We start from the raw sequence: 15,809 nt of genomic DNA on the forward strand, positions 1-15,809 counted from the left end.
GCTGTTACGTTATAGATAAAATTCAGTAAACGGATAGTTTAGAACCTGGGTGAATTAGTTTGTGTTTTTTTCATTCTGGAAGAACAGTAAGTAAATTAAAGAAAGTTTTCTAAGATATAAATACATCAGTATCTTCTATTATTTATTAAAGACTAGCTGGCGCCCCGCGATTTCACCCGCGTGACTCTGTGATGATATTATATAGCCTTCCTCGATAAATGGGCTATCTAACATAGAAAGAATTTTTCAAATCGGACCAGTAATTCCTTAGATTAGCGCGTTCAAACAAACAAGTTCTTCAGCTTTATAATCTATTATTAATTATTATTAAAGATAATTGTATTGAAAAATTGTACATTTTAAAATTATTATACGTTAGAAACGTTATAAAGATTTGTTTGATGAATTTTATATACAGTGGCTTTATTCCGACTATCTAACTTCACACCGAGTGTTTGTAGAAGCCAGGGTTTCAAACATAAGCCGAAAACACGACCGATAAATCCATACTAACATCGCAAATCCAAATGGGCTGTATGTTCGTTTGTTTCTAGATATTGTATATTGTAAAACAGCTTTGATATATTCAAGCATAGAGAATACATATTGATTTACATGTTCAGTAAGGAAGGTTACTAAACAAATAAACATTTTTAAGGATATTATGCGAGTTTATTGCACTTCTGTTTCTAAATGGCTAAACAGAATGTAATAAAACACTATTTATTATGTTAAACATATTATAAGGAGATAATTTTCTATTAAGTCCTAAGATCTGTACACATTTTACGTTTCACAATAAAAAGCGTAAAACACAATGTTGAAATGAACTTGAAGAATCAAACTGAAAAGAACTACGCAATAAGCCCAAAGCCACACAAACAGAAGCCTGTATAAGTTCCATTGAAACAACCGAAGTATTTCTCATAAAACTTTCTTACACCTTATTCATTATTTTAGGCAATTTACACTACGCAATGGGAAGGAACAAAATGGACATTTTTTAACTCAATGTTGAAAGCAAAAGCGTGTACACTCGATTCTACTTCAGTTGAAATTTAAGTTCGGGGGTTTATGAAGCTTCGGTGGATTCGCGTGATCTTGTACTTCTAATACTAGCCGAAAGTTATTACTTTGTGTGTATGTATGTGTAAATGCGTATAGTATAGTACAGTTATTTGCTTGTCAAGTATGTGAGTTCATTTCGAATAAGAGTAAACGTGTATGTATTTTTGCATAATCGTATTGGATGATATACCTAGAGCTTTTTAATATATTACGAGACAATCGAGCGGAATCCTTTGATTCTTATTATACCTTATTTAAATGTTATTAAGGATCTTTATAAATCCTTATATATATCTACTATAATATTATCTACTTACAAGTCCGGGAACAAAATTATCTAAACTATTCTTGGCTTTCGAAAATGTTAAACCGATATTGTACGAATGTTGAAATCCCAAAAATAAAGAGAAACATAACATGTGGGGTCGGATACCTTGATTCTCTTTGTATAGCCATAGATTATTCGTTGTATGTATTTTCCTTCAATCGAAGATAAATTCTGGCTTTCTTCAATCATAAAATATATTAAACTAGCTTACCGCCACCGCCCGCTTTGTTTAACCCTTAAACCGGCAAGCCCTGAAATAATGTACCCAGATATAACCTGAATTGGTTTTAGTGATAGTTATTGATTAGATAAAATTAACTGCGTTAAAAACAACCGACTTCAAAAACGGAAAAGTAAAAAATAAAAAAGATTTGATATTATTAATTACTACATATTATTTAGATGTGCTATTTATTAAATAGGTTTGATGTCGGTGCACGGGCTTAGTGTTTGGCACCGACTTGAAGTCGGTTGTTTTTAACGCACTTAATTTTATTTAATACTTTTTAGTGTAATTTTCAACACGAATCAAACGAGCCCAAACTCGATAAAGTTGAGTCAATATATTACTGAGTTCCTATGGCCACCTTCCGATTCCATCATCAAATCAGCTCTATGTCATGATAATGTTTCATCGCTATCCAATTTACACACTTATACAAAATTTCAGCTCAATCGGTTACCGGGAAGTGAATCAAAGTTACTTGCTACATTCCAATTAAGTCATCGAGTACAGACAAAAATGCTCATAAAATAAAAACTACTGGGCCTAGCCGAATAAAATTTTTATGGGACCAATTCGACACCATCCTGCATCGAACAAAAAAAGAATCACGTAAATCGGTTCAGAAACCTCGGAGTAATCGGTGTACATACATAAAAAAAAATAAAAAAATATACCGGCCGAATTGATAACCTCCTCCTTTTTTTTGAAGTCGGTTAAAAATACTATAGTAGATAAAAAAATAATACAAATTTTCTATAAGTAGGTTTTTCAGGATGTCCGTTAAAACGGCCTTTGCCGTATATAATTAAAGACTTTAAAGCAAGAAAATCCCATAAAAGTGATATTTTATTAAAGTACGAATGATGGCAAAGTCCGTTTCTTGGGACATACCAAATGATTCTTAGTTACCTGTATCTACGGCACTGTCCCAAAAAACGGACCAGCTATATTTCGAATATTTTGTCATAGAATTATTTGAATATTTTAATCTTTAGAGCAAAAACAACAGTTTATCTCACCTGAAAGTTAAATTAATAGAAATCAAACACGGAAACTATTTCATTAAAGCTATTATTGACCAGAAACACAAACCATCACTAATTCTGGGAATCCCTAAATTCAACAGTCACCTAGCACACGAATCAAATGTTCTCTATAATTGGCATGTAGGAGAAAAATAAAGAATTGTTATCGTACTTTCTCCAACGTAGTCAATTTTCTAGATTTTTTGGAACGTTCAAGATTTACACGGTAATAAGTACATGTACTAAAAAAGTGACAGAAAAGCTTTAAGGGTTTAAACTAATATATTATATACTAAAAACTCTCTTTTAAATCACTCTATCTATTGAAAAACCGCATCAAAATTAGTTGAGTAGTTTAAAAGATTTAAGCATACAAAGGGACATGGGGACAGAGAAAGCGAATTTGTTTAATACTATGTATGTAGTGATAATAATTTTACTATTTAAATAAGGTAATTATTTATTTAAACACCGAAAGACATCAACGCGTTTTTAGTCACAAATTAAGTAGGTTTCATTTATTTCATTTGTAAAATTTATTACGCGTTGTAAAATTAAACAAGCAATAATAAAAACAAAATTAAAATTAACAATGTACTGGTCTTATCGCAAATGATGATTTCCGCCAGACAATCTAGATGATGGAATACCGTTATAACTGTGGTTATAACTATAGTAAAAAAAAAATAATATTGTAAAAAAAAAAAAAAAAAAAGTATCTATAGTGAATCGTGTTATCTACGTGTTATCTTTTTACTCTGGAAAAGACTTATAGAAAAAAAGGTATGACTCAAAATATTTTTTAAACCGATTATAATATTATTATGTGGCGTTCGAACTATTCATAACAACGCGATATAAAAATGCTTAATATAAAAATGTTAAAAATGCAATAGAATTGAATATATATAATATTATAAAAATGAATCGCAAAATGTGTTGGTAAGCGCATAACTCGAGAATGGCTAAACCGATCATTTATTATTTTATGATATACCTTGAAACTTTGCGGGCGAAGTCGGGGCGGACCGCTAGTAAATGATAAAAGTGTGCTACGCTTCACAGTGTTAGATTATAGTTGCATGCATGAGAAATGAGAAAAAAATTGATAAAAATTGAGCTCAATATGCAAAACGTATTCTTGTACCAAAAAACATAAGTAATATTTACGTATATTATTATAGATTGATTTATAGCTTATTTATAGATGAAAAATATTTTAAATGTTTAATAATAGAATTTCATAAATAAAACAAAATAGCGTGTGTGTATGTGAAACTTCTTTGGCAAGATGCAAAGATACCAAAATCATTGTCTTACTCCATTACGTGATTGTACTTATTGCCATGACGCCTTGAAATTTCACTCTCAACAAGCCTAAAGAAGTTTAACTTCAAAATACAGTTGAAATCACACACACACACTTTATTTATAACATAAAAACAAATACGCATGGTCAACATAGACACCTAATGAAATAAAATTCACATACATATTATATATCGACCTTTCCGTAATAGAGTCTCGTCGTATAAAACCTTCACGAAAAAGGACTCCACGAAAGGACGAAGTTAAGATTAATGGCCATGACATTGCATTTAATAAAACGGATAATCTTCGACCAATTGATGTGTCCCATAGATATAGGTATATCAGCTATACTTAATATTATACAGCTGTGGAGTTTGTTTTGTTTGTTTGTAAGCGCTAATCTCGGGACTACTGATCCGATTTGAAAAATTCTTTCGGTGTAGCCCATTTATCGAGGAAGGCTATATAGGCTATATATCATCACGCTAAGACCAACAGGAGCGCAGCAATGCGGGTGAAACCGCGGGAAACATCTAGTTTGAAATATCATTGCAGTCTTAGAAAGCCTCTCAATTCATCGAGGAAGGTTAAAAGATCTCGGTAAGACCAATAGGAGCGAAGCAAATAGTGTTGCCCAAATTCAGTCTTGGTCTTGCAGTCTTGGTCTTGCGTCTTGCGTTTTTGCAAGACCAAGACCAAGAACAAGACCGCGTATTTTTAGCAAGACCAAGACCAAGACTTACCGTGCAAGACTTGAGCAAGAACAAGACATAGCCTGCAAGACTCTTGCGTCTTGCAGCTAGGACTTAGCACTATTTCACTGAGTAGTTAGGTGTAACAGTTCGGTGTATAACTAGGTAGGTACGCTTAGGAATTCTATGAGACGCAAAAAACTGTATCAAAGAATATGAAAAACTGGACCTATGCGCATTACTAGTTATTTATTAATCTGCTTGATCTTTACTATGGCTATGGAAGTTCAAATTCAAGCTCACAATGTTCCAATTCTAATACGTTTTTCTAAGATTTAAAGTAAACTTTAATAAATAGTAATAGACTAATAGGTAATTGCAAGACTTGCAAGACTTGCAAGACTCTTGCTGCAAGACCAAGACCAAGACCAAGACTGGGAGCGCAAGACCAAGACCAAGACCAAGACTAGGTGTATTGGCGCAAGACCAAGACCAAGACCAAGACCAGATGTATTGGCGCAAGACCAAGACCAAGACTGGCTAAGTCTCGTCTTGTTCTTGCATTTGGGCAACACTAGAAGCAAACCACGGCGCACAGTATCACATAACATAACTTATAATATTACGATAATAATATAGAAGTATATAAGGCTTACGTTTTTTTATGATATCAAAAATTATTCGGACAAATAATTTGATGAAGGTATTCTTCATTTATTAAATCAATACTCGATAAAGACTAAAGTAGATAATTATTAAGTAATGAATTTATTCGAAGCGTGATTCACTTCGTTTCCGAGAAGGCACATAATGCCCGAAGCATCCAACACTATTAGTGAAATATGTTCCTTAAGAATATTATACAAGTCCGGTATAAAAATAAAAATCCTGAAATCTTGTAATGGCCTGTTCTCACACCGTTAAACATCAATACAATCCAACCCTCGACTTCATGATCACTAAACACTATTCTAACTTCGCCAAAACAGTACAACATCACAATATGAAGCTTTTAACAAAATTGGAAATTCGTTTCGCTCACGTTATATTTCCCAACAATATACAAAAGTATTCCGAAACAAACTTGAATACGGCATGTGGCTCCTTTCTTTTAGTACGAATTTTTGGGTAATTCGTGTATTTCAAAGAAAAGTTAATAACATCTCACAATGAATTCGCCTACGGATGATAAAAACTCATTTTCACTTTCTGATGTAAAAACAAAAGGGTAAGTTTTCTAAATTAATCTGTTGTATGTTATTAAATTCCAAGGCAAAATGTAATCGCAGTTCTTTAATCTCGTTCAATTAATTTTGTAGATTAATTAACTAATTAATGAGAGTAATTAAACGAATGTTTTCCTTACGAAAATGATAAAGTGTAAGACGTTAAAGTAATTTTATCTTCAAAAATATTCTGCATGTTTTTATTATTAAATCATGGAACATACAAATTATTACAATACAAATGATAGAAAAAATACAATACAAACGTTGCATGGAATAAATTGAATCGTCCAATCCATTATTGTTTTAAAAAATAAAAATATACAAAACATTTTACAAGTTTAAAAGCATATCACATATCATGCAATCATATCTATTACTATATCGATAAAATGTAGGCAATCAATTACTACTTTTTGTAGTACCTACCCACATGTTTCGGATTAACCCTCTCTCATAGAAATTGCATGTTAAATTAGAAGACTCATCTACATAATATCATACTAATACGATAATAATATGTATTATAAACGCGAATGCTTGTAAGTATGATGATGGATTTACTTTTTCACGTAAAAAGTAATCCACTGATTTGGATGAAACTTAATAGGAATATATATACCTACATCAGAATAACATGTGAACTAAAGAAATACTCGAATTTGAGTAAAACCGTGCGACACAGCAATACAAACTTATATTATACAATATCGGTAAAGACTAAAGTTTAATACAAACCATATTAAATTTTATTCATAATATAACAAATATCGTTAATCATAATACCTCGATCGCCCAATTATTATAACCAACCGTTTACTATTGACTGTCTAATCTAATTATTGAGGATCAATTGAGTGTACACTATCTGAGATATTAATTACTTCATCCCAAGACGCGCGGATAACTAGTGTTTATATTTGTTAATACCTCTTAATGGATTGCGAAGTATTACTTGTATATTGATATAGAAAACGGATTATATTATTTAAATAACTTTTTTTTTATTTATTACAAATTATTACAATTTACAATTTCAATTTATTATAGTCACAATTTATATTTATGTAAAAGTATAAAAATATAAAAGGCTACTTAAATAGCCAATGAATCTTATCTTATCTTATCTTATATATAATATATATAAATCTCGTGTCACAATGTTTGTCCTCAATGGACTTCTAAACCACTTAACCGATTATAATAAAATTCGCACACCATGTGCAGTTCGATCCGACTTGAGTGCAGGTCTATCCCGTAAATACCTCGGGAACAGGAACTATGCGGGTTTTTCTTTGAAAATGCGGGCGAAGCCGCGGGCGGGAAGCTAGTTATGTTTATAAAATGTAACATTTAATTAGTGTTGTTTGTTATTCTATAAAGTAGTAGTTATCCTAATATTATTGCTATAGTTGTTATTCTGAAGAGAAGTGTTGTGATGTAGAAATATGTGATGTGTGGTGTGCGTGGAGAGAAATAAAACGAATGATGGTTGGTTATACACTGACTTTTATTAGAGAAATTACCCCTTTTTATAATAAAATGTAAATAGGTACTTAAACTAAATATCTATCCGATTACAGGCGTCGGATTACTATCTCTAGTTACTAATTAAGGAGAAATAATATGATATTCCAGTAATAATTAAAATAATTAAATATAATATTCTTTATAGTTTTTAAAGACACGTGTGACCTAAATTCCTTAGTGATATCTGATAGGAGTCACATTATATTTATATATAGGTATAAGTACACACCTATACCTAATACCTACATTACATCTCTCTCCTTTTTTTTTAAAAAAAAATATCTAATACATTTTTTTTATATATGATACGGTATTGTTCTATTTTTATGAACTATATTTTCTTTACCATTTTGTAATATTTTTACATTGAAATTCATATCACTTATTACTTTGTATGGTCCCATATAAACTTGATCCAACTTTTCTCTATTTTCTTTTTTAACAAGTAATAGATCTCCCTCTTTATAGTTAATTGAATTTGTTGTTTTATCATAATTGATTTTTCTACGTAATTTGGACTGTATTAAATTTTCTCTTGCTTCTTGCTGGGATTTTTGTAGCCTGTATTTTAACTCAATAGGGTAGTTATCAAAATTGTAAATTGGATCAATTTTATTTACAAGATTACTTGGTATACCACACAATTTACCAAATACAAGTTCATAAGGTGTATATTGTGTTTCACTATGAACCGTTGTATTATATCCAAAACACCAATATTGTAACCAAGAGCTCCAATTTTGAGTTTGGTTGTTAGTTTGAATCCTTAGAAACGCTCCCAATGTTTTGTGCGAGTTTTCTAAAGAACCAATACTTTCGTGGTGATATGCTGTTGATTGTATTTGCTTTACTTCTAACAATCTACAAACATCCTTCATAGTTGCTGAAATGAACTCAGTACCTCTGTCAGTTGCAATCGTCTGTGGAATACCGTAACGTAAAATAAAATTATCAACGAAAGCACGAGCTACTGTGTCTGTTTCCTTATTTGGTATTGGGTATGCTTCCACGTATTTCGTCAACTCACATTGTAGTGTTAGTATATAGGCATTTCCATTAACATCTCGTGTTATTGGACCAACTGTATCAAGAAATATTTTTTCAAAAGCTGAAGATGCAGTGCTAGTAATGCACATAGGTTGCTTCACTTGCTTATGAAATTTCTGCTTTTGACATTGCTCACACTTATTCACAAAGTTATATATGTCATTGTCCATATTTGTCCAGTAGTAACGTTTCTTTATGTTATTCGTCATTCTTCTTATACCAGCATGTCCACTGCTTGGTAATATATGAAAATCATTTAGTATGACCTTTTTGTCATCCATATTTTCTATTTTTACTACACCTTTTAATATGCATATCCGTGGTCCTTGCCACTTATTTATATTTTTTACTTCCTGAGCTAGCTCTTTTATTAATTTTTCATTTCTTTCATTTTTTATTATGCATAATTCTTGAATATTTTCTTTGTTACAGAATTGTTCTAATTCTCTCACTGCGAAAGCTCGTTTCAACCATGATCTAGAATTAGGATTCATTGTAACCATATTCCTTGAAGGTGTATACATAAATGTTTTTTCTTTACTATGGACATTTTCTGAACATGTCTCGTTCTTCGTATATTCGTTAGTCTCCAAATTGAATTCTATCGAATTTTTTGTCCGTTTAAGTATTTCTACGACTCTTGGGTGATCAGTCCAATCGTCAGCTTTTTCATCGTTATCCTTCTTCTTATTTTCCATTTCATCCATCATTTTTCTTTGTTTTCTAGTCATAACCATGAGGCAATTGACTTTATTATTAATAGACTTTAGGTCGTCCGTTGTTAATACTATACGAGATAAAGCGTCTGCAGCGACATTATCTTTTCCTCGCGTGTATTCTATTACAAAATCGTATTCTTCTAAACATAGCCTGAATTTGGTAAGTCGACTCGATGGGTCTTTCATGTTGAATAAGTATATCAATGGTCTATGATCTGTACAAATTTTGAACTTTCTTCCATAAATGTAAGGTCGAAAATATTTGATAGCCCATACAATTGCTAAAAGTTCCTTTTCTATCACAGGATAGTTTCTTTCAGCTTTGTTTAAAGTACGACTGGCATATGCTACTGGTCTTTTGTCTTGATTTGATAAAACAGCTCCAATCGCTAACCCTGAAGCGTCTGTATGAATAATGAACTCATTACTTTCTTCAAAATTTGGATATTGCAATAAAGGCGGGTTACATAGTGTATGTTTTAAAGTTTCAAAAGAATTTTGACAATCTGTAGTCCAATTGAAGTTAACATTTTTTCTGGTTAAATTATTTAAACTTGCTGTAATGTTTGCAAAATTTGGTATGAACTTTCTATAATAATTGGCAAACGCAACAAACCTTTTGACTTCATCTGCGTTTTTAGGAGTTGGATAATTTTGCATGACTTTAATCTTTTCTGGATCTGGTCTTATACCTTCTGGTGTAACGATGTGACCTAGGTACAAAAGATCTTTTTTCAAAAAATTACATTTTAATGGGTTTAATTTCATATTTACTTTTCTTAAACGTGAGAATACATCAATAAGATTTTTATTATGCTGATTTAAATTTCTTCCCATCACAATAATATCATCCAGGTAGACTATGCATTTTTCATAATTTAATCCTGATAATGCAATTGTCATCGCTCTACTGAATGCGCTAGGGCTTGTTTTTAGACCCATTGGTAAACGTTTCATTTGATAATGTTTATCAGCTACAAATGCTGTATATTTTCGGCTTTCTGCATCTAATTTCATTTGATAATAAGGTAAACGCAGGTATTAACGACCCCTCTAAGGCAATTTCAAAATCAACCATATTTTTTAAGTATACTGGTTCTTCTAAAGATTTATAATTTCATTTTATATGCTAGTGTTATGTATAAAAAATGTATTTATTGAAGCAAATACATTCTAATAAAGGATTATCTTGTAAAAAATAATTTACAATGTGACTTAGTCGATTGTTGCTATTACCGACCCATAAAAACGGCTGTGAAGCTATTAACGATTTTTATGCAGCTATTCCCGATCGTATGTGAGAGGAAGCCTTTTTCCAGCAATGGAATGTATAGAAGCTAGTGATGATGATGATAACCGATCTTAATAAAATGAAATAAAAATGCAAATATATTCGTATTTTTTAATTGTAGTTATTTTTAATAAAACAAATGAGTACTTTTTAGTAATGAACTAAATAATTATAAACTTTTAAATTAATCAACATAATACTATTAATATATGTACATATATTAAATTAAGGATTTCAAACTCTAGGATATTTCGTTATGCTATTTGATTGATTGCTTCGGCGAGTTGTGTTTTACTGAATACTTTTCGCCGCTTTCGTGGCTCCATATTTCTGGAAAAAATATACCTAATTATATGTTTTATGTTAATTTAACCTAAAAACCTAAAAATATAATTTTTTTTAATTTTTTAAATTTAACCTAAAAATATAATTTTTAATAGGCACCTATTATGTCATAAAAGTAATAAAAATATATTTGCACGCTCAATTACGAGAAGAATGTTTAAGGATCAATATTATCTGTATATACAAACATCTTTATTCTACATTCTGCAAATAAAGCAATTTGAATTTGAATTTGTAGATGAGAAACTAAACAATCTATATTCGATCGGTAACAGCTTCCTATAGTTGCTATTGCCGACCCACATGGGTCGGTATTAAAGTATGTAAGTATAAACCTAAATTGTATTACCGACCCATAAAAAAATGGTTATTTTAATTCATTTGATCATCAGACTATAAAATAGATTATAATTGATTAATGTCATACAAAATATGAACAAATGCATATTGTTTAAACAAAAAAAAAAACAATGATTTACTTCTGTAACTATTCGATAGGGATCCTCGAAAATATCATAACTTTGTATAAATTGACAACGCTAAAAGACACAACACTAGACAAAAAAGTTTAGTCGCTAATAGATTTTTATGAAGACTCATAGCTTAGATTTAAACTGGTCCATAAAACCACTTGTGTTAGTGTGATATAATAACATAAAAGAAAATAAAACAAAAAGTTACGTTGCTGCCATTGCCGACTTACGGGTCGTTGATACCTGCCGCGGCTTAAACTGGTGAAGCTAACACCGTCCCATTTTAATTTTAAGTTTTATCGTTTCAAATTACTTTTTATTAATAAAATGTTGTAAGAAATGAAAAGTTGACACTTAAATGCATTGACATTTAGTAATATAAATTAAAGTATAAATGTCATTTGTTTGTAAATGTCTTAAAAAGATACTCACAGTACTTACCCGAAGGAACAACGGAACAGTACGACACGTCCTGCTTCCACGCTACCCCGCAGCAACTTACGCATTTTAACTCTTTTTTGCTCAGTTACTCACTCTAACGTTAAAGTATACGATGCTCAAGTAATACATTCGTGTATAACTTTGCCTACCTATAGCTAGAATAGTTCTGGAAACGTTTAAATTTCGAATTACTTTTATAGGTCGGTAATACCTTCAGATTTTCGATGGGTCGTTGATAGCTGCGTTTACCCTAGCCCTGATTGAGATCTAAGTGACTAAAATACATAGCTCCTGATAAAGAGTCCAATATTTCGGTAATATTTGGCAATGGGAACTTATCGTCTTTGATACAATCATTTAGTTTTCTGTAATCTAGTACAACTCTCCATTTCTTTTCACCATTTGCTCCTATTTTCTTAGGCACTATCAGTAATGGGCTGGACCATTCTGAAGTTGATTCCTCGATAATATCGTTGTCTATCATTTCCTGTATTTGTTTACTAATTTCCGCTTTCTGTGAATGAGGTAGTCTGTAAGGTTTAGAGTAAACTGGATTGGTATTTTCTTTTAAGTGTATTTTCTGCTCGTATAAATTGCAAGTGTTCAGTCGATCACCCGACAAGTGGAATATATCTGCAAACTTAGCACATATACTTGCAATACTTTTCTGTTCTTCTGTGTTCATGTTTTCTAGTTTCAGTAAATCGAATAACCTTTTAACTCTTTCTCCATTGTTTGTTACTTCTTCAAATGTAAAGCATTCAAACTCGTCTAAAGGTATTATTTCGGGTGTGAAACAATGTAAAACTACTTCTGTTTCCCTAGTATTCATAATATGTATCGATATTTTTCCATTTCTGGCTTTATTCAAAGTATTAGCTACGAATACTCCATCACACACCTCTTTTGAAGTTATTACACAGTTGCTAGTATGGTTCGTTTTTATATTAATTATTTTTCACATCTGGGTGGCAGTTTTATGCTTGTTGTGTTTATATCTTCTGTTGAAAACATGTCTATTGGTATTGTTGTATACTTTGAATCTGTTTGAAGCGTTAATGTTTGGTTTTCAAAATTTAGTAATGATTTGTATCTCGACAAAAAGTCTTGCCCGAGTATACCGTCAATGTTTAATGGTAATGTTTTAAATATATGAAATTTATGTTCAAATTTTTCATTTTTACATTTCAATGTTAATTTTGTATATCTGTCTGAGGTTATTTTTCCACCAATGCCCTTAATTTGTGTTGTTTTTTGGGTAACTTTGTGTTTAGTATGTTGTATAGCAATATCTTTAATTATAGATAAGGATGCTCCAGTGTCTAATAGAAAATTTAGTTTTTTATGATTTATATAAAATTTTACTGAATTCATGTTGTTATAACTTAATACGAATTCATTATTGTCGAAAAAACCACTTCGGTATCGAGCTTTGCTCATCTTCGTCCTCTTCGTTTTGCGAACTTTGAGCCAAATTTACCTGCTGATGCTGGTTTCTGTTTTTATGAGTATATGGTTGAGTACTACGGGTATTTGTTTTATTCCTTCCGTTTGTTTTACCTCGACCTCTTTGAAAATTCCCTTGATTCCTACCACATGAATAGTTGGTGAATGTATTCTTAAATTGTGTTTTTGGTGACCTTGAATTAGTATAGGAATATGATTTTCCACAGTGTCTAGATCCTTGGAGTCCCCGATGATAGGGTCTTCCTTTTGCAAAGAATACTTGGTCAGATGATGGAGAAGTCATCGTTACTTCCTCATCCTTTGCGCCTTGAATAGCGTCCTTTAACGAATTGTAATTTCGTGCAGCTATAACAGTTTTCAATCTGTCATTCCGTAGACCATCGGCGAATTTATGTATTGCCTGTTTTTCATTTATGGATTTCAGAATACTGAACGTGTCTGAATTTCCTTTTGATTGTGAGATGGTAAGGTTAACAAACAGTTGCTCGAGCTCTGTTCCAAATTTATCTATCGACCGATTTCCTTGATAACAATTTAATAGTTTTTTCTGCAAAGCGATTTCTGACTTAGTAGTTAGGAGGTGCTTTTTCATGTCACTAACCATTTCTTCTACGCTACTATAGGTATCTTTTAATCTTAATTTCGCGTTTCGTGACAACCGTGTCTTGCAAACAAATTGAATAAGATTTGTAATACTTTCTTTTGAAATCATTGTCACATATAATTCAATAGCATCTATTAACTGCAGAGTGACATTTTCTGTGTCGTCCATTACGGGCAACAGAGAAACTGCCGTTTTTAATTCAAATTCTGGTTTTGTCGACATGATTGTCATAAGATTTTTGATTTTATCAAAAAGACTATCTATTTCTAATGTTACACTTAATTCTTCTACTTTAATTTCTACCACTTGTATATAGTTTTTATACTCCTTGTATATTTGTTTAGCTACTTCGTATTTTTCGAATGCTGTTTCACTTTTAAGACGTTTAATTCCAAACTTAACTAAATATTGCTTAATTTCTAGCAAATCATTTAAATATTTTTGTAATATTATATTAGACATTTATGTTTATTATTATATATTTATATATATTATTTTTTTTAAACATAATTTTAACTAATATCTTAATTATATTTCTACATAAAGGATAAACGTGATTAAATAAAAATAGATTACAGAGAAAGGAAAAATTGCCACTTACAAGTATACTGCGAGTCACTGCACACACTAATTGCCACTTTTGAACTGGGTTTTCAAATTGTGTTTTACTTTTTATATCCCTTTAAACCGAGGCGCGACGTGACTTCAAAACTATTTCCGTAGCTTGCCGCTGTATCTTCTTTGTAAGTCGCTTGTGCATCTTCTTGTAAACAAAATACGCCAATATTATTCCACAAATGACTGCTATTACCACGGTCAAATTGAACATAGTTTCTGATTTTTCCCAGGGTGCGATGTTGTTTGGTGCGTAGTTGTTCTGTCCGCTCTGTGTTATAAATACTTCTTCTTTTTCGACTTCTTTAGATTGCTGCTTGCCCATTTTGTCTTTACCAATCTGCGTATGTAGAATCTCTTTCCCAACTTATTTTGTATAAAAATAATTCTCCAATTCGGTGTAATTCTCCATAATAATTTATTATGAAGCCTTCGGCTCTCCGTATGAAGATGAAACTCCGATTTCAGCGCCAAATAAGGAACGTAATTCTAGAACACTGTTATCCGACGCGCTCGCACTGGCAGGGTCGCCATGTGATGTGTGGTGTGCGTGGAGAGAAATAAAACGAATGATGGTTGGTTATACACTGACTTTTATTAGAGAAATTACCCCTTTTTATAATAAAATGTAAATAGGTACTTAAACTAAATATCTATCCGATTACAGGCGTCGGATTACTATCTCTAGTTACTAATTAAGGAGAAATAATATGATATTCCAGTAATAATTAAAATAATTAAATATAATATTCTTTATAGTTTTTAAAGACACGTGTGACCTAAATTCCTTAGTGATATCTGATAGGAGTCACATTATATTTATATATAGGTATAAGTACACACCTATACCTAATACCTACATTACAAATAGTTTACAATAACAATCTATTTTCATGCAACTTTATCGTTAGAAATCTCGTAAATATTATAACTAGTTGTTAGGGACTTATGAAAACAGTTATTATACTTTAAAATCAGCTATAGATAATTTAAAAATAAACACTAGTCTTCAAACGTAACATAACTATACCGCAAAATGTTAAATTTCACAAAGATTGCTTATAACACAACTTATAACGTAGAAATTTCTCCTCGCAATTCGCAACGGGATTTTAGATATATTATGAGCACTACTACGCACTGAAGAATTAATAAATTATATGAAATTTATTAATCTAATATATAAAAATCAATGCCACTTTTCGTTGTAATTCCATAACTCGAGAACGGCTGAACCGATTTCGATAATTCTTTTTTTATTATATTCCTTGAAGTACGAGGATGGTTCTTATGTAGAGAAAACGTTAATATGTACCACGGGCGAAGCCGGGGCGGACCGCTAGTTAATTATAATTATTATGATACTTTGCTCAATATCCTTACTGTTTATTAAAGGTTTTG

This window comes from Colias croceus, chromosome Z (assembly GCF_905220415.1).
Source record: "Colias croceus chromosome Z, ilColCroc2.1".
Taxonomy (NCBI): Eukaryota; Metazoa; Arthropoda; class Insecta; order Lepidoptera; family Pieridae; genus Colias; species Colias croceus.